Raw genomic sequence first — 17141 nt, 5'->3', positions numbered from 1 at the left:
TATTATGAAAGTTGCAGTAGTAGGCTAGCATGGCTGCCTCTGCCTGGTCCCTGGACACCTGGCTGAGAATACAAGATCTAAAAGCTTCCTCAAGCACTTAGAAGAAAACCATTCTTGGCTTAACCTGTTCAGCTATTTCGGTTGGTTTGGTGTGTCTTCAATCACCTAGCCATCCATTTATTTTGTTTCTGTAGAACTAATGCCTCTATTAACCTAGAGCACCAGGTAGCAATCTGGAACTTCCAGGGAATGATGAAGCACAGCAGATGAGAAACCCTGTCATTTGTGTGCCAGGACAATGCTGTCATTACCACAAGTTTGCTGTGATGTGTCCATCTGGCTCAACCCCTTGAGGCTGCATTAGCAGCTGAACAGTGATAGGTGGTTGCATGTAGAAGTGGGTTTTAAGAGGGCCACATACATGGTCATGTCATCTATGAACAAGGAAGGGAGAAGAAAATCTGAAAAAAGGGGGAAGTTGTTCTCCCAAAGATGGTGATTATGCAAAAGACATAGGGTTTACGGTGACTGTCCAGCTGAATACACAGTCCCAGTGCAATAATGTGGTTAGAAGAGCTGACACAATCCTTTGAGTAAGAGACCTGAAAGAACTCCACTGGCATTGCACCAAATAAAAGTGAAGTGAACAGAATGCTCTGATTCTGAACTCAAAAAATTCAGGAGATCAGAAATATCTAGAAAAGGCTTCCTGTGCAACTTTGATTTGGGCATGTTCTTTAATGACATGGTGGTATAATGGTGTGCATATGTGTGTATTTATTTTCTCTCTCTTCTGTAAGGCCTAGGCATCACCTGGTACACAGTGGACAGAGATCACTGATATATGTTTGATGCGCACCTCCACTTGAGTTCAGTTGCAGGGTGAGTGTTCAGTATTGCACTAACCCAGAGCCCAAGTGTTTTTAGAGGGATTGCCAGGAACCAAAACACATGGTGACCTGTGGTGAAAATTCTTTTTGGATGGTCTTGCTCAGCCTATTCAGGATACCATGCATCTCACTTCCCTTTGCACTTTCCTTACTCTATGATGTTGACAATCTGATGGTATGCTAGGCTGATATGTTCCTTCCTTGAGTGTATGAATGAGACGAGACAGTTGCATCTTCCTACAATGTGGGAAGAACCTTTTTACAGGATGGAAAAACAGACTGAGTTTCTCATTCCTGAGAGAGGAAAGTGGAAGCAACTGAGGCTTTACAGCTTTAATGGTAAGTCCCTGCCAAGGACTGTGACACAGAGGTGCAGAGTGTTTGTCTTGCATAGCTGAGAGTGCTGTTTCTATCCCATAGGGACAAGCCCCAGCATCACTTCAGTCTTTCACAGGGAAATTTTGGAAGCCTATTCTGCCTGCTGAGGCCTGGCATGCCAGGGAGCTTGTAGGCCCTCAGGAGAGGCAGTTGCTGAGATTGTTGGAAGGGGAGGAATGATCCTGCGGCTCAGCCGCTAGACTGAGCCTTGGGAGCTGTGGGTTTATTTCCTGGCTCTGCTGCTGGCTCCCAGCAGGCAAGGCTCAGAGTGGCACTCTCTCTAGCTCAGTTCTTCAACTGCTCATTGAATGGTATTGTGTTATTTTAAAACCCCAACCAGGCTGCAGTAAATATCTCATATTACATGACAGCCCACAGCTTTGCTTGTATCCTCAGTGGGTAATTTGAAAGGGGACATAGGCCCCACCAAAACCCTGAAACCCCAGGCCCCCCAACATTGGAGTCTGTATCCTACAGCTTTCATGCAATTGAAAATGAGGTGCTGCAGTGATTGAGTCAGCAATCTCTGATAGTGCTTTTGTGGTGAAACTTCCCTTTTTGCCCAGAGTTTGCATAAAGTCTGCTCAGTACTTAACTCCCACTTAATGCCACAAAGTATAGCTTGAGTTGAACTTGAAATGAAGCTTATCCCCATGCTGGGATGGGGTGCACAAGGTCTGACCTGGTGAGATGGGGTTCATCAAATCTACTAAAAAGTGCAACAAAGATGGGCAGTTCAGGAGTCCTTTTTATTCGTGTTCATTGATCTGCGGGAACACTGAGGAGCTTGATTCAGTACCTTCCCCATTCTTCCCTCCTTTTGCCTGGTGCCATTCAAAACCCTAAATTAAGGGTAACTCCATATGCCAGTAAGCTTACAATCTAAGCAAGAGACAGTTGGTGGCTATGAAGAGATACAAAGACCAAGACTGTGTGATCTCGAAGTTTCATAAAGATATTTGGGAGCAATTCAATCTTGGAGAAATTTAGGGCTGCTGGTATAACCACACTTGGATTAAAGCACACTGCCTCAGGCACTCCCTTAGCAAAGGGACATTGCCAAAGTCAGAGGCACTCAAAAAAGCTGGAAGAATGAAGCAAGTTGCATGACAGCTGGCTGGGGAGAGACATGACAGAAAACCATGCCATGGTGGAGGAGGTAGGCTTATACAGGAGGCCTTGAGGAGCTAGGAGAGAATAAAGTTTAAGGAAAGAGTACCATATACCTTTGTGGCACAACCAAACTTCTTCCAGTAAGAACCATCGTCTGTTAAGATATTTTTTTTTTTTTGCATCTTGACAGTGCCTGGAGATTCTGACTGGGGTCAGGGACACATTGCAGCTGGCACTGGGACACCCCCTGGCTTTGATGCTTCAGTCCATGGTATGCGACCTCATCGTTCTGGGAAGAAAATGGGGCAGCGAGAATGAAAAACCTTCCCAACAGACACCCCCCAAAAACTGACCCACCTCACTTTGTCAAAAAGAAGCTGAAAGGTCTGAAGTTGGACAAAAGAGTAATAAACTATTACCTCAATAGACAGACGCAGAAGGCAGGTCTCTGGCCATCAGGTTTTCTGCAGAAACGCTCTCTTTTCCAGGAAAGCACCATCATTTGAGCTATTTTAAGACCAGACTGGATTGAGCTCTAGGAAATATACAGTAAGAAGCTGCCCCAAGACTGGCAGGGAAAGATGCCAGCTGGTCAAAGCTTTTTCAGTAATGTCGCTGTTTGTATGACTGTTTATATCTCCTCGCCAGCCCCGTGGACAATTAAGAAAAGGCTTGGCTGAGATGTTGGCTATCATTATTGGTCTAGACGCTGGATTGGCTCCACATCATAAAAATCTTTAAGATGAAGAGAGCTGTATGAAACAGTTACTTGCAAATTGTACATAGTATTCTGCAAATCTATAAATATGACTAGCAAAAAGAAAAGAAGGACACAACCCTATGCATTCAAGGCCAGCAGCTTCACTGAGTGGAAGAACATCAGTCACTGGGAGACCCCGCCATGCACAGTCTCTCTGTGCATGCTTCCACTAAAGGAAAAAAAAAAAAAATAGCAGGGGCTCAGTAAAGAAAGCAGGGGCTCAGTTTTCTCCTTTGACCTCATTTTGAAATCTTGCTGAGTTGCTCTAACTCCATTGCTATCAAACAGTGCTTCGTGATTCAAAAACATTGCCAGGACTGGAGCCTTGGCTAAAGCCAGGACTGCTAGGCCTGAGTATCCACTAGAGAGGGGTCTGTGCCTTACCTCCACGAGCCCAGTATCTAACTACACAAGGTGGAGGAAAGTTGGAAGGGGAGGCTGAAGGGAAGTGATTCATCTGAAACTACTCAGCCCTGTCAAAGCACTGCTGGGGACCAAGAAATAAATCTGAGATAAATAAGAACCTGATCTTTTCTCTCCCACTTGGTCTTCTCCTTGGCTTTAGGGGGAGAATGTTCTTAGCACTTAATGGTGAAATTCATGGTTCAGAGGCTTGTTTTTAATTTCCTATTTCCAATGCGCTGGTTAGTGAAACTTCCACACAGAGACGTCCAAAATTTGCCTGGGGTGAATGACGTCAGCCTGATCTCATCTCTGCGCATTTATTCATACTGGTTATCTCTGGCTTCAGTCTTAACTCATTTGGATAATTGCACGCATTCTCCTTCGGGAAGCGGGAGTCCTGCCACCAGCCTTGCTGACAAGCTCCCTCGAGTTATCAAGAAGGGGTTATTCCTATTAACAAGGAGAGGGAGGAAATGAACTGAGGCAGTCTGAGGCTCATGAACGGCTTACTGTCAGTCTCTCAGTAGGGCCTGTCCCTGTACCACATTGTCCCATGGGGAGTGCTTTGTTGGTGCTGTTTGCCTGACCACAGCACCAAGCCACTCTTAAACCATCCCTTGCCCCAGAAAATGTCCTCAGAGAATAGCTCTATTAGTGCTATGAAAATATCCCTAACATTCCCTGCAAACAAAACTTCAAAATCATCAGATTTTCTGGGAAAATACCTTGCTGTCTGCCTTATGACTTGTATCTTACCTTGTTTCATCTGATTCCTATCTAGGTTGTGAAACCGTTGGGTTAAGAATCCCCTTTGTAGATTTGTTTGTGCCAGAGAGATATATGTTATGCATGTACGGATAGGAGATCTGCTGCAGGAGACTTATGAATTGCCTTGTCCTCCTTCCCATCACCTGTGTCAGATGGTGGAAATTAATGGTGAATTTCCTGCCTGGTTCAGCAAAGCTTTTTTCTCATGCTCCTTTCACAAGGATGGTCAAAAACAGGGAACAGCTTTTGTGAGAGAAATAAGCTGGCTATGACTCTTTAGCTGGGAAGCGAGATGGCTAAGGGAGGGTATAATATGGATCTATAAAGCCAGGAGCAGTATGAAAGAAGCAAATGAGCAAGTGAGCAAACAAGCACATAAGACAGCACCCCCCACCAGCCAATAAGTTAACTAAAGGAGCTCCATGCCACAGGAGATTGAGAAGGCTAAAAGCTGGCATGTGTTCAAAAACTAGTTGGATGAATTAAGAACTTTTAAGTACAAAGCTACCCCTTTGATCACAAGAGGGTGGGAGAATGTCCCAGGGAAGCATCACTGTACACTTGCCTATTCCTTATATCTCTCACTGGGTGCCTGTTATTGCACAGTGTCCAAGAAAAGAAATTGGGCTTGTAGGCTTTGGCTGTACTCATGCTCTAATGAAATCAACACAGTCTTGTCCATGGACTGAGCACTGAGGGTCTGGCACAGAATATATTCTGCAAGGTAGCTTGGAGCAAAGCAGGGAAATCAAATGTTGCTTGCTTAAAATCAAAACCAGGCTTAGGAAGCAATCCCAAAGCAAGAGCACCGTTCTCCAGGAAAGGTTCCAAAACCAACTCCTGGCCTTGGAGAGTAACATGGCAAACCACCAATTAATAAATAAATAGATAAAGAAGTAAATGCAAAACCTATGTAGAAAGCTCCCTGAACAAATGGCAAAAATATTCCCAGTTTTCAGGCCACCTGCTTGTCATCTATCACTTAGAAAAAATGAGTGTTCTTTAAATATTTATATGGAGAAAACAGACCCACCCTCCTGGGTTTGCATGGTGATTTATACTGCGGCCTTTTCAAGGTCATCCATTGCCTAAATCTCCTGTCTGCCTGAAGCCTGGGTCCTTCAAGGAACCTGATCTCCACGATCATCTAGATTAGAAGGGGTAGGGCCTGTTTCCATATGTGTCTTAGTGCTGGCATCTGAATTTTGAATGAATTTGCTGATTCTTCAGTCTGTACTCAGACACCAACATTCTTCTTTGACTGCTTTCATGAAGACTTATATGAAGGGTTTTCAGCTGAGGGGCTTTCAGTGGCAATATTCTTAAAGATACATCTTTGAGTATTATTTCAGGCTCTTACGGCCAGCTCACAAACTCTCACTGCAGGTTGAAACTTGATACATTTAAGTTCTGCTCCTCTTTCATGAGGAAAGGGAGCTATATTAAAGGAGTCCTGTCACTTTGGGGAATTAGGAATAAGATAAAACCAATACTTGCATCCTCTGTTGTTTCTTTCTTTCTCTCTCTCTCTCTCTCTCTCTCTCTTTTTTTTTTTTTTAAGAAGATAAGTAGAGAAATGTGATGCTTGGCACAGGGAAGCTTGGGGTCAAAGAATCCTGCTGCTGTACTCAGCCCTGTATAGACTGGGCTGTATAGACTGGAAAGCTTCATCTCCTTTCAGGAATGAAACAAGCAGGTTGGATAAACAGATCTCTGGAGATGTTGATCTCAACTGCTTACAAACAGAGCTTGGACAGCCAACTATAGTGTTAACCAATTCTGCCCTATCCAAAAAGAATAAATCTCTAGAGTCCTATGATTAGAGACCTACAACATGTCCAGTCAGGTTAAATATCTCTCCTCTTCAGCTTCTACTTGAACATCTAGAGATTCCTCCTTCTGTGACATGCACAGGGTGTTCTCAGACCAGGCTTTACCTGATGCTCTCAGCAAATGCAGTCAAGGCCATGGCCCAATTGCACATGTAAAACCCACCATAGCTTTTAAGATTTGAGCTTGGCACATGGAGTGCTTCTGAAAGACCAAAGGGAAACTCTGTCTGTATTCGTTTCAAGCAGCACTTAACCATCTTGATTAAAAAAACTCCAAATGCTGTACCAACAGTTACCTTGTTTTATTTGCTCAAGTGGAAAATATAATGAAAGGAGATTCCCCAGTTTCCACTACTCCACCTATTTTTTCTCCTTATTAGGCAAAAATCTGCTTCATCAGTACTTTTCCTGAGCACCCTAGTGAGAGAAAAAATATACCTGTCACTGACAGGCCTCTCAACACAGGCTTTTTTGATTTGCTTTGTAGAGGGAAAATAACCAACCAACCACCTAACCAACCAAACCCTCAGTGGCAGAGCTATTAACTGACTAAATACATCAGGTTGCTGTGAGGTGGAAAGTAAAAAAGTTAGCACAGCAGATCCCAAGGAGCTGACCATGGACAGGGAGAACAGAGTAACAAGATGACTACAACAGTAGCTGCCTGCTGCAGCTACAACTTCCTTTGACGTCAGCATGGAGGTGGAGCACATGGCTGGAGACATATTTTCTTCCCAGGGCAATTATTTATAGATGAGTAGGAAGGATCATCCTCCAAGCTCTGTACATGGACACTGCACAATCCTCTAGGAGAAGGCACACAACTGGCAGGGAGGATTCACCACATACTCTCTGTATTATTATGCTCTCTGTATTATTTTCACTCCTTTATAAAATTTGGCTTTACGAAAGTTGGCTTATTTGGCTGAGTTCAGACCTCTGGTCTTCCAGCAGAAGCTGGCAAAATTGAAGGAATTTCTTCATTTTCAGCATTGCTTGGCCTAAAAGCAGAGCTGAAGCAAGTCAAAAGCATGGGAAAGGGAAATAGTGTTGTTGTGGGTTTTCTACCTGCTTGTGGTGACCAAATAAATAGACTTTTCTTGGTCTGCCAGGCTGTAAATCTACCCACTGCTATGAAATTCTCCACATAAAACATGAAGCCACAATTGAATTCTGATTTAAATTGTCTGTCTACCAGGCTCCCTACATCCAGACTCTTCCCCTGCACTCCAGTTACATCAAGGTCTTCCCACCAGTTCGCCTATTTCCTTCCTTGGGCCAGTCCTGGACTGGATTTATAGTGACAATTGGCCACTCTGTCTTCAAAGTTGCATGTGTGTGGAAAGAGCAAGGAACAATACTCAAGTGCCAGTGAGATTGTGTGGGTGGGTGGCCATTAATCAGCACAGGTCAAACAGAACTGGTGCAGAGCTTCCCATGATGTAAAAAGAGATAGTCCCCACCATGTTAAAGAACCACGTATCTTGTGATTTAGAATTACCAAGATAAGCATCGTGTATGGGAGAATGAGCCTTGGGCATCCATCGTTACAGAACTGGTGTCCTCTTCCCACTTCATGTTAGCAGTACATAGGTTCTTTCCAGTACTTTGGGATTTGGCCTGGATTTTGCTTGGACTTTGATCGTTTCCAGATGTTCTCAGCCCTCTAGGGGACACAGGCTCGCCAGCCTGTAATTGGTATGCAAGCAAGGCCCATGCGAGGGGCATATAAAACATTACCTATCCCCTGGCTGACGCCTCCTGCCTGGAGGCCTGGTGGTCACCAGTGGCAAAGAGGAAGGAAAATATCACAGCCTGCTGGAACAGTTTCTTTTATTACCATATCCCTGGGCAAAATGGACAATGTGCTAAGTGGCACCTGGATGGAAAGGCAGGAGAATGCAATAGGAAGAAGCAATGAGAATGCAGCCCAAGCCAAAAGCTTTAAAAACCTGAAGGAAAACATTGCTTCTCCCACCGTTGCCAAGTTTATTTCAATATGTGGCAGCCTGGTGAAGTACGTTCCTTTATAAGGGAGGAATTAGAGAGGACAAGACCTTAAATTCCTGCCATTTGCTCAAGAACTCCAGCAAACACCTCCTCTTTCTCCCCCCTCCTGCTGATCCGATTTTAAGGAGATTTTAATTTGAGCCGAAAGTGCTGGAACATAGACAGGAAATGGCTTATAATTTGCAAAAGTGTATATAGTTTCATGGAAAAGCAACATACACACCAAAACCTATGCCTTTCAAAGTCTTCCCAGCAGCCATCTCTTCTGGCCTCAGGACAATGAACTCTCTGTGTTCAGGTCTGTTTTTGGTCGAAGCGGTCCATGACTGCTCTTTTGTGACCAAACAGAATGCGAGAACAAGCCGGACCGAGCACTTGTGCCTTAATTACTTTGGGTCACATGGCTGCCTCTGCTGCTGCAAGTGGCAGAGCATATGCAACTGAGGAGCATCTTTTCTGTTAGGTGGAGACTTGAAAAAACCACAGAGGGGAAATTCAGGCCTCCCTTGGAAATCAGTGGCAAGGCTCCCATCAGCTTGGACAGGACCAGGACTTCAACCATTGTGCTGGGATGGATGGATGTGTGCTTGCATTCACATTTATGACAGGGTCGTTGTGAGATGGAAATGTAGTTGGCTTCAGCCACTAAGAAAATTGGGAGTCCCAAAGGCTCCTCTGTCCAGCCTTTGCATTTGCCCTAGAAAATCTGCAGACACAAAGACAGGCTACACAGACAATGGCTTGCTTGACTGGCAAACACAAATGTGAGCTTTTGCACGTACAAAGGCTTGTCTGTGCAATAAAAAATTACATGTAAAATGAGAAGCATATGGCAAGGGGGTCTTCAGACTAAAATCATATCCAGGTCCATCACCAGTTTCATTAAGGAAACAAGAGCAAAATTTTGAGACAGATAAGTTAACTTCTGAATAAGAGAGAGGTCTTTCACCTTGGGTAATCAGGAGGCAGATGAGCTCTTGGACAGTTGGGGCTGCAGAAAACTGACAATGCTGCTGTTCAGATGGGGATATTTAAAAGAAACCATCCTTATAAAAGTGAGACATATCATTAGAATATGGTCCACATTGCAGGCTGCTCAAACACTGATGGCCCGATACTGTTGGCAAGCATTAGCCTGGAACAAGATTCTCAGACAGTATAGATGTGCAATTGTGCGTGCAAAATGCATATCTAATTGCTCAACTAATTGCAGTGAAACTATCAGAATTGCATAAAGTTGGGAACATACGGAGACTTACTCTTTGTGATTTAACAGATGCACTTGTAGTAGTGGCTCAACTATACTTGATGTTCAGTTGTGCCCTACATTAGATACCTCAGACAAGATCTGGATGGGCTGAAGCATTGTACTGATGGTTGGGAGAGAGATGCTGGGCTGTTTTTTTGAGCTGTGACATTATTTAGTTTGCCAAAGCTACTTGCTCATTTGCTCAGAAACCTTCTCCCATTTTTGCAACCTATGTCTTAGAATCCAAACATAAAATGACAGACTTTGAAACACTATGTAATATAAAGCGCTCTTGGGCAAATAATTTACTGCCTTGATTTGCTCCTTCCTTTTGGAAACTGAGGGTAATTATGCCTAACTATTCTCATCAATTAGGCACAGCTGAAATGCAGATTCTCATGATTCACCTTTGGAAGAGGCCTGTTTCTCTCCTACTTACAATCTTGTTGCAGCTGAGGCTCATATGAACACTGGAAGCTGCTGTCCATGACCCCACAGCCAGGCTATTAGCAGCCACCTCTGAGGCCCACATGCAGCACCATAACCTCAAGCCTATTTGAAGGCATGGGCAGAAATTCTGCCAGGGATGCTTGTTTTTTCCAGTCACCATTTAATAGGTAAGCATGCAGGACCACTTTCTCGCTTTAGACAAGGGATAGTAGTGGTGGGATTCTTACCTTTTCCTTGAAGCTATTCTTCCTCTAACTCTGGGTAAAACATCACCGACTCATTAGCCCTTGTTTAGGAATTTAAGGAGAGACCAAGCAGACCATGCCATGTGAAATGTTCAAGGCCAGTGGCTGAGTGGTATTTGGACTTGAATGAAGAGGTACAGACAGCTGTATCTGGAATATCATCATTCCTCATTGGCCTTGAAAAAGAGGCTGGGATTTCTGGCATTTCACCAGCTAATTTCCTGCAAGAAGAAAGGCTGGAGCTTGGCTTTTGAAATGCAAAATGAACATGGAATTTAAACCAAAAGAAAAAATCAGAGCCCTTTGGTGTGAGGGGCACTTTACCTCTGCTTGGATTGTCTGAGCTGCTCCCTCAGCATGAAAGACCTTGTCTGGCTGTGTGCATCATGCATGCACTTTGATGAGAATGCCTGCTTGATGAGACTGCAGCATTTCCCAGCTGAAGGATCAGCCAGAAAGCCAGACACTATTCTCTAGAGGGGAAATGAATCCCTGTTTACATTAGTTCTCCTGCTGGGGTTGAGGCCTCACATCTGCCCCTGAACCCCCAGGCCTCTGAGGGGAGAGCTGCAGAAAACTGAATCAAAAAAGTTGCACAGGAAACTAAGTAGGGCTGGATGGCTAGTCATGTGTGCAAGAGATGAATAGGGCATCTATGAGTTTGGCTCAAACAAGATGATTCCAGACTCTCCACAGCTCTTAAAAATCTCAGGATGTACTGAGCTGGTTCCCTTATGGCACCCAACTGGCAGGGGCCTCCTGACTTTTCCCTGTACTGCCAGGCATTGTGTCTGCTTGGGAGCTCCATGCCTTGCCTGAGCAAGAAGAAGACTTCCTTCTACTATCTACTTCATTCCTTGTACCTTGGCTTCTGCATTTTTGGAGGCTTTTGTGGGAGGGCAGCAAGAGCACCTATAGGATGTGGGTGAGGTGGTGGTGAAGTTCCTGTCCTCAAGAGGGTGAGGGATGCTGCTGTACTCTGCGGACTCCCCCGTCACTACCACTACATGGGTCTTTTCTTTGTGTGACTGTGCTGTAGGGAGCATCATTAAGGCAAAATTCATATGTAGAAGAGAGGTGAAAAAGGGGTCACATGGGCCTTTCAGCATGTGCTGAGATCCAGAGGTTCTGCAGCTGGGGGAGAAGACAAGCTCCAGCAGTTTGGGTTTATGGATAGGCGAGGGGCAGGGGGAAGAGACTTAATGAATCTGGTCCATTTTCAAGTTAACCTATGTTTTCAGCTGGGAGGGAGCAAAGGATGCTCATAGTTTTGGAACAGAGACTAGCCAACTTCTTGAGTCAGGTCTGATTCCAGAATTTAGAAGCTTTGGAGTCCCTGGGTGCAGTTCTATCATTTCTAGTTACTATAATAGGGTTCAGATCTCCAAGAAAGCCAACTGAGCTACAGCTCTCAGCAAAATTCATTTTGTGCTTCTGCTGAAGAAAGGTCCAGGAATAATCAGTCCATTTGCAAATACCTGTTAAAACAAGAAAGAAAAAAACTAGATCAAGTACTAGCTCTGCAAAGTCACAGGAGGGGTTTCCTAATTCTTATTTCCTTAGCCTGCCTGCCCCTCAGAAATACATCTGAAATGACACAGGATACCACAAGAAATTGCTTATTGGCTTCTATGGGACTTGTGCAAAGTGGTGCTGGTATTTGCTGACAAAGAACACAGCTTCTTTTTGCTGCCCTAGTGATGTGTAGCTGATTGTGGAGAGGTTCAAAACTTCTTGTATGAGGATGATCCTTGAAAACAATAGTAAAATTGCTTTGCTTCTTTCATAGCGAAGAGCTGCAGTTAGAATCTTGGAAAGAGCTTTCTCTTTCTTGTTGTTGTTGAAAAATGGAAAACATACCATTTCTGTTCAAAGTCAAAAGCTGTTGGTTGCTCAGGTGTGTCCTTTCTTTCCTCTTGCACCACCAAATCATTTAATTCTTAGTATTCAACCAGAAAATCTAGGCCATTTCAAAGAAAAGCCATGCCAATTTTGGTTCTCTGGATTTCTGAAGATTTTCATCCAATCTTCTCTAGTTAGTATCAGGAGGCTGCACATCAGCTTCTTGGAGACCTGTCTTGTAAAGTATTTTAATGTAAGACAAATTCTTCTGCTACTTTCCACTCTTAATGTCATTAGCCATATCCTCAGTGCCTTTTCATTCAAATATTAATGATGTAACTCTGTCCTCCACACTCAAATTTTTTTTTTTTTTTTTTTTTTTTCCCTCTGGCTGCTCTTAACTCGTATTGGCCATACTCCATCCTAGTCAACTTATTAACTGCCCTGTGCTCACCTTTTTCAGGAAAAGCTGTAGAAATGGCTGAACTGTGCTCATGAAAAGCTTTAACTCATTCATCACAGCTAGGATATTCACGTATGATGGATCCTGGTAAGTTTATGGAAAGGATAATACTTGGTGACCTGCCTTCCTAGAAACTAGACCCTATAACACAACAGATCCCTTCATGTTCTGTGCTGCTGCAGATATCCTCCCTCGTCCTTATTGAGAAAGTCAAAATATTTCATTGTGACACCCAGCAGAGGCCCTGCAAGCCTGCAGGGACTGAAGTTCCTCACTGTCTCTAAGGTCAGATAGACTCAGAAGATGGAGGAAGGACAATCATCTCAGTTTAATATGAGTAGGACACAAAGCTATACTCCTAAGTGAAGATGGGAAGGGGATGGAAGAATAAGGCTTTAATAGCTGCATTCCTCATTCCTGAGTGTTTTTTTTTCTAAGCTACAGCTCTGAGATTCATATGAACTTCACATGACAGGGCTCTTTGCTTTCATTTCCTAGGAAAGAAAACAGATTGTTAACTTCTGCAGTACAGGAGAAAAATTTAAGGCAGTGACAAAAAGCAACAGACTCCAATAAACAAATAAAACATCTTGCATTCTTGTGAAGTCTCATGACATCCTGGATGAACTTGAGTCTTTCTCATCCCTGTTGCATTGGACAGCCCACCTTGTGGTGCTCCTACATCTATGTTTGGAAACACTGCAGCAATTGAATCTTCAAAGCATCCTTGGTCTGACCCCAGCCACTGGGGCTGGCGCAAACCCCTTTCCAGACAGGAACTGCAATGAACCAAACTGACCCTCCCCTTTCTTTGAACCTTAGCACCTTCCAGCTGTGGAGATGCTTGCAAGCCTACATGGACCTTAGGCAGGCAAAGCTCATCTGTGCAGCAGATCTGAGAGCACTGCAAAGGGCCTGGACCCTGTGATGGGCTGGGGAATGCCTGTGAGCCAGAGGGTCAATCAATTCTTTGCCTCTTTCCATCTCTTGCTCTGAGAGACGGGGCTGGAGGCACTCCACCATCCTTTTCCAAGCCTGTTTGTGCTCTGAGGAATAAACTGTAGAGGGTGCTCTTGCTCTGCCTGAAAATGAGAAAGTTTGTTCATCTCCTGTCCCATCTCTTCCTTCTTTTCTCCCTTCCACCCCCCTCCCGTTAAATATAAGCAAACAAGTGAGACTGTTGCTATGTGAACTCTGCATAGGAACTACAGAGTCAGCAGGGGAGAGCCATTTCAAAACACCCCCCTCCCCTGCTTTGCTGGGGGAGGCTAGGATTGAAGGCTGAACTTTGAGGGGCTGAGCAGCCGAGGCAGGCGGAGAGGGCAAGAAGCTACTTGTCCTAATCTGCACCAGAAAGAACCTCTGTCAGCAACATCAACAGCTAAAAGGAGAGGTGTTCCCTACCTTCTGGGCTGGCCTGGGACAGAAAGGATGCAGTAGGAGACCTTGGGCTGGTAGCTTACATTCAGGATGGAGGGTCTCCTCCAGTCCTACTGGCATTATATTGCTGCTGCCTGTATCTCAGAGGCCCAACACTCTGTTGGGTAAGAAGCAGTACGTTTCTCCATTCTGGGGCCAGGTTATTTATTAAAGCAGCTTGGGGTGCCTCAGCTTTTTTAGCTACTGGAAACAAAGATAACGTGTGCTCTGTTGCCATGCTTCTTTTTGGGAACTGCTTTTTCTTCCTCAGGCTGGGGCTGGGTTTGGAGTCGGTTGGTTGTTGTTGCTCTGGGCTTTTGTCCCCTCAAGGGAAGGGAGGACAAAGAGACCTGCCCACAGGGATTTATCTCCATCGAAGCTCTTGCTGTGGCAAATCATGCAGTTCTGTATGAGTTCAAATTGAGTGCTGAGTTAACCAAAAGCCCTAATGGTGCTGTGTTTTACTGCTTCCTTTAGGGTAGTGCATGTGTTTCAGTCACCAGAGAAACAGTCAGCTTCAGAAAAGGCAATCTGTCAGGAAAGAGCTCACCTGGGTGGCTCACCTGGGGAACTCCTTGGCACAGAATGACAGCAGGGCAGCTACTGTATGCAAATACACTTACATTGCTTCAGAGGACGAAGAATAGAGATTTTTAGACACACACACACACACACACACACGCACAAAGATCATGACAGGTAGTTTAATGCATTGACCTTCCCCAAGACAATAGCCACTCAACTGAAGGCAATCTTTGCCTGCGCTGCTCTTAAAATCCTCCAGTGAGGGAGATTTCACAAACTTTCCAGGCCATCTGTTCCAGAATTTCACACTTTTTGTTCTGATGTTAGTATCTGGAATACATTTTTCATTCCTCATGCTCTTAGCTAATCATTCACCAAAGATAAAGAGGATTTTCTCCCCTCCACTATGTGAATCTGCACAATAATTGGTACAGAAGAAATCAATGTTGCCTTTTGGATCTCTATGTTGATTTGAAGCCAGGCTTCATATGATTTATGAACACCAGCTTCCTATGTTTTTAGGCACGGAAGTGGACATACACACCACTGAAATGCAACTGTGCTGGAAAAGAGGACAGCTAATGAAGAAGTTGATGTAGTGAGGTACTGAGGTACTTGAGAGTTGCAGAGGCTCAACCTTTCTTGGAAGGTACTCCACAAATACCTCAAAGAGGTTAGGGGCAATCATGTTTTGATGACATTCACAAAATAAAAAATTTCTTCCAGTGCAAATCCACATAAGGCTACCAGTGAGGAAATTCAGCACAGGAAGAAATTAGAGGTGGAATTTACTCATGACACTTTATCCTAAGTTTTAAACAAATGTAGTCTTGTCTATTCTCTAGGCTCGCTCTGTAGTCAAAAGCAAAGGATTCATGCCTCCAGGGGGTCAATTTCTCCCTTTCAAAGTGAATGTTTAGGAAGATGGCAATGGAAGCAAAATGAAGACACTTCCCATCTGTTTTATTTTTATAAATAGAATATAAATTTTTACAATATAGACTTCCAAAATTCACAAGGCTTCCAATACATAGTTTTAAACAATTTTTCTCACCTTAAATCAATCAGTAGTCTAAAATAGTTGGAGATATTCATAACTTATGGAATAGCATTTGCTTGCTTAAGAAATTCACAGATAATCCCTCACACTGAATACTGCCCAGAATGTTGAAATCTTGTTCATGTTCATTTACTAAGAGGGAAAGCCACAGTCATTAAGTAACTCTCTTGTTCATCATCTGAACTTATAATATGCAGCTAGCATTTGAAAGCAAGCTGCCTTCTGCCATCCCCTAAAGACCTGTGGTCATGGAACATTTACCCATTTTTCTGCATGATTTCAAAATGCATTATTATTTACTTTGATGAACACTCAAAATGAGTACCACACCTATGAAATTATCAGATAGATATCAAAGTAGAGATGTAATAAAGCTATTAATCTTTTAATCCATTCTCTCTGTCCACTGAAATGATGACTCATTAGTTATCATAGCTATATCATTAATTTAGTTTGGAATATTTTAGAAAATGGGACCAGTATTGTTTGTCTATTGGGAAACTCACCTAAGGTCAAGTCACTAAGTCTAAGGATGTTTGTCTTAGATCTTTTACCACTACCAAGTACCATAGGCACACTATGCTACATCTGCTTAATCCATTTGGTAAGTGAAACAGATGAAAATATTCCTTACAGAGAGAGGGATTCATATGAAGGTCGGCATTTTGCTTTTGTATCCTCTACTGGTCCAAACTGTATACCCTCATCTTGGTTTTATTTGGAGAAATCAAAAAATAAGGAATTGAACAACCAACAGAACTGTTTTTCTACTCTAAAACTTTCCTTGTCAACTGTGACAAGCTAGCAATTTCTATTCTGATTTATTTTATTTCTACATATTTCCATCCTGGTACAGACACTATGGCAAAATATTCTTCTATATTCTTTTATATTGCAGAAAGAAGTGATGTGCTTGCCAAGTTAGACACATTTATGGCAGAAACAGTCACACCTACCTTCCCTCAGCAACTTTCAGTCCATCATGTGAACTGTAGCCAGTAGCCTACACAAGGCAAAACACCTCTTTTTGTATTGTCAGATTTTATATAGTGAAGTCTTCAGCTGGAAAGTCTTAATTTAAGGTCCCAATATAGAATCTGAAATACAAATTTCCACGTGTATCCGCCCCTGCAGTAGCTTGACATTGTTCAGTGTCCTTCTAAGAGCAAATGCCTGCCTTTTTGAATGCCTGTGCAGAGACCAGGGGAAAAAGACTTGTGGCATTTTTGAAGGATGTATGCATGAACAAGATGTAACAGTCTTGAGCTATATGCTCAAGAGTGTCATGACAAAGACATTTGTTGCATTCATCTATTCATCTGGAAGAGAAGGAGTCAATGAAAACAGTTTGATGTGGGAGAGTCGCATGTGATGGGCCAATGCAGGCTATGTCCTCTCTAATTTGAGCATTGGAATTATGGTGAGAGAAGCATCAAAACAACATATTTGTGATCTGGTCCTGGCCTGGACAAAGATTTTTGATAAACCTGACTTCTTAGCCTTGACTTCAGTCTTGTGATGGCCTCATGCAATTAAATGCATCCTACAAATTTCCCTTGCGGGAAACTGTTGTCTTTGTACTTCCCTTATCAATGTTTCGATTCCAGTCTTTCACCTTCTTCTTTCATTATAATTTAATCCCTTCTGATAGAGTTCTAAGGTGGGCAAGGAGAGCTCTGAGCCGGGATTACAGAGAAAAAGGACTATGGGTGGGAGAAAGGATGTTTCCTAT

This window comes from Rhea pennata, chromosome 6 (genome assembly GCF_028389875.1).
Source record: "Rhea pennata isolate bPtePen1 chromosome 6, bPtePen1.pri, whole genome shotgun sequence".
Classification (NCBI taxonomy): domain Eukaryota; kingdom Metazoa; phylum Chordata; class Aves; order Rheiformes; family Rheidae; genus Rhea; species Rhea pennata.
The sequence above is the reverse complement of the archived record's forward strand: the minus strand, read 5'-3'. Positions refer to the sequence as shown.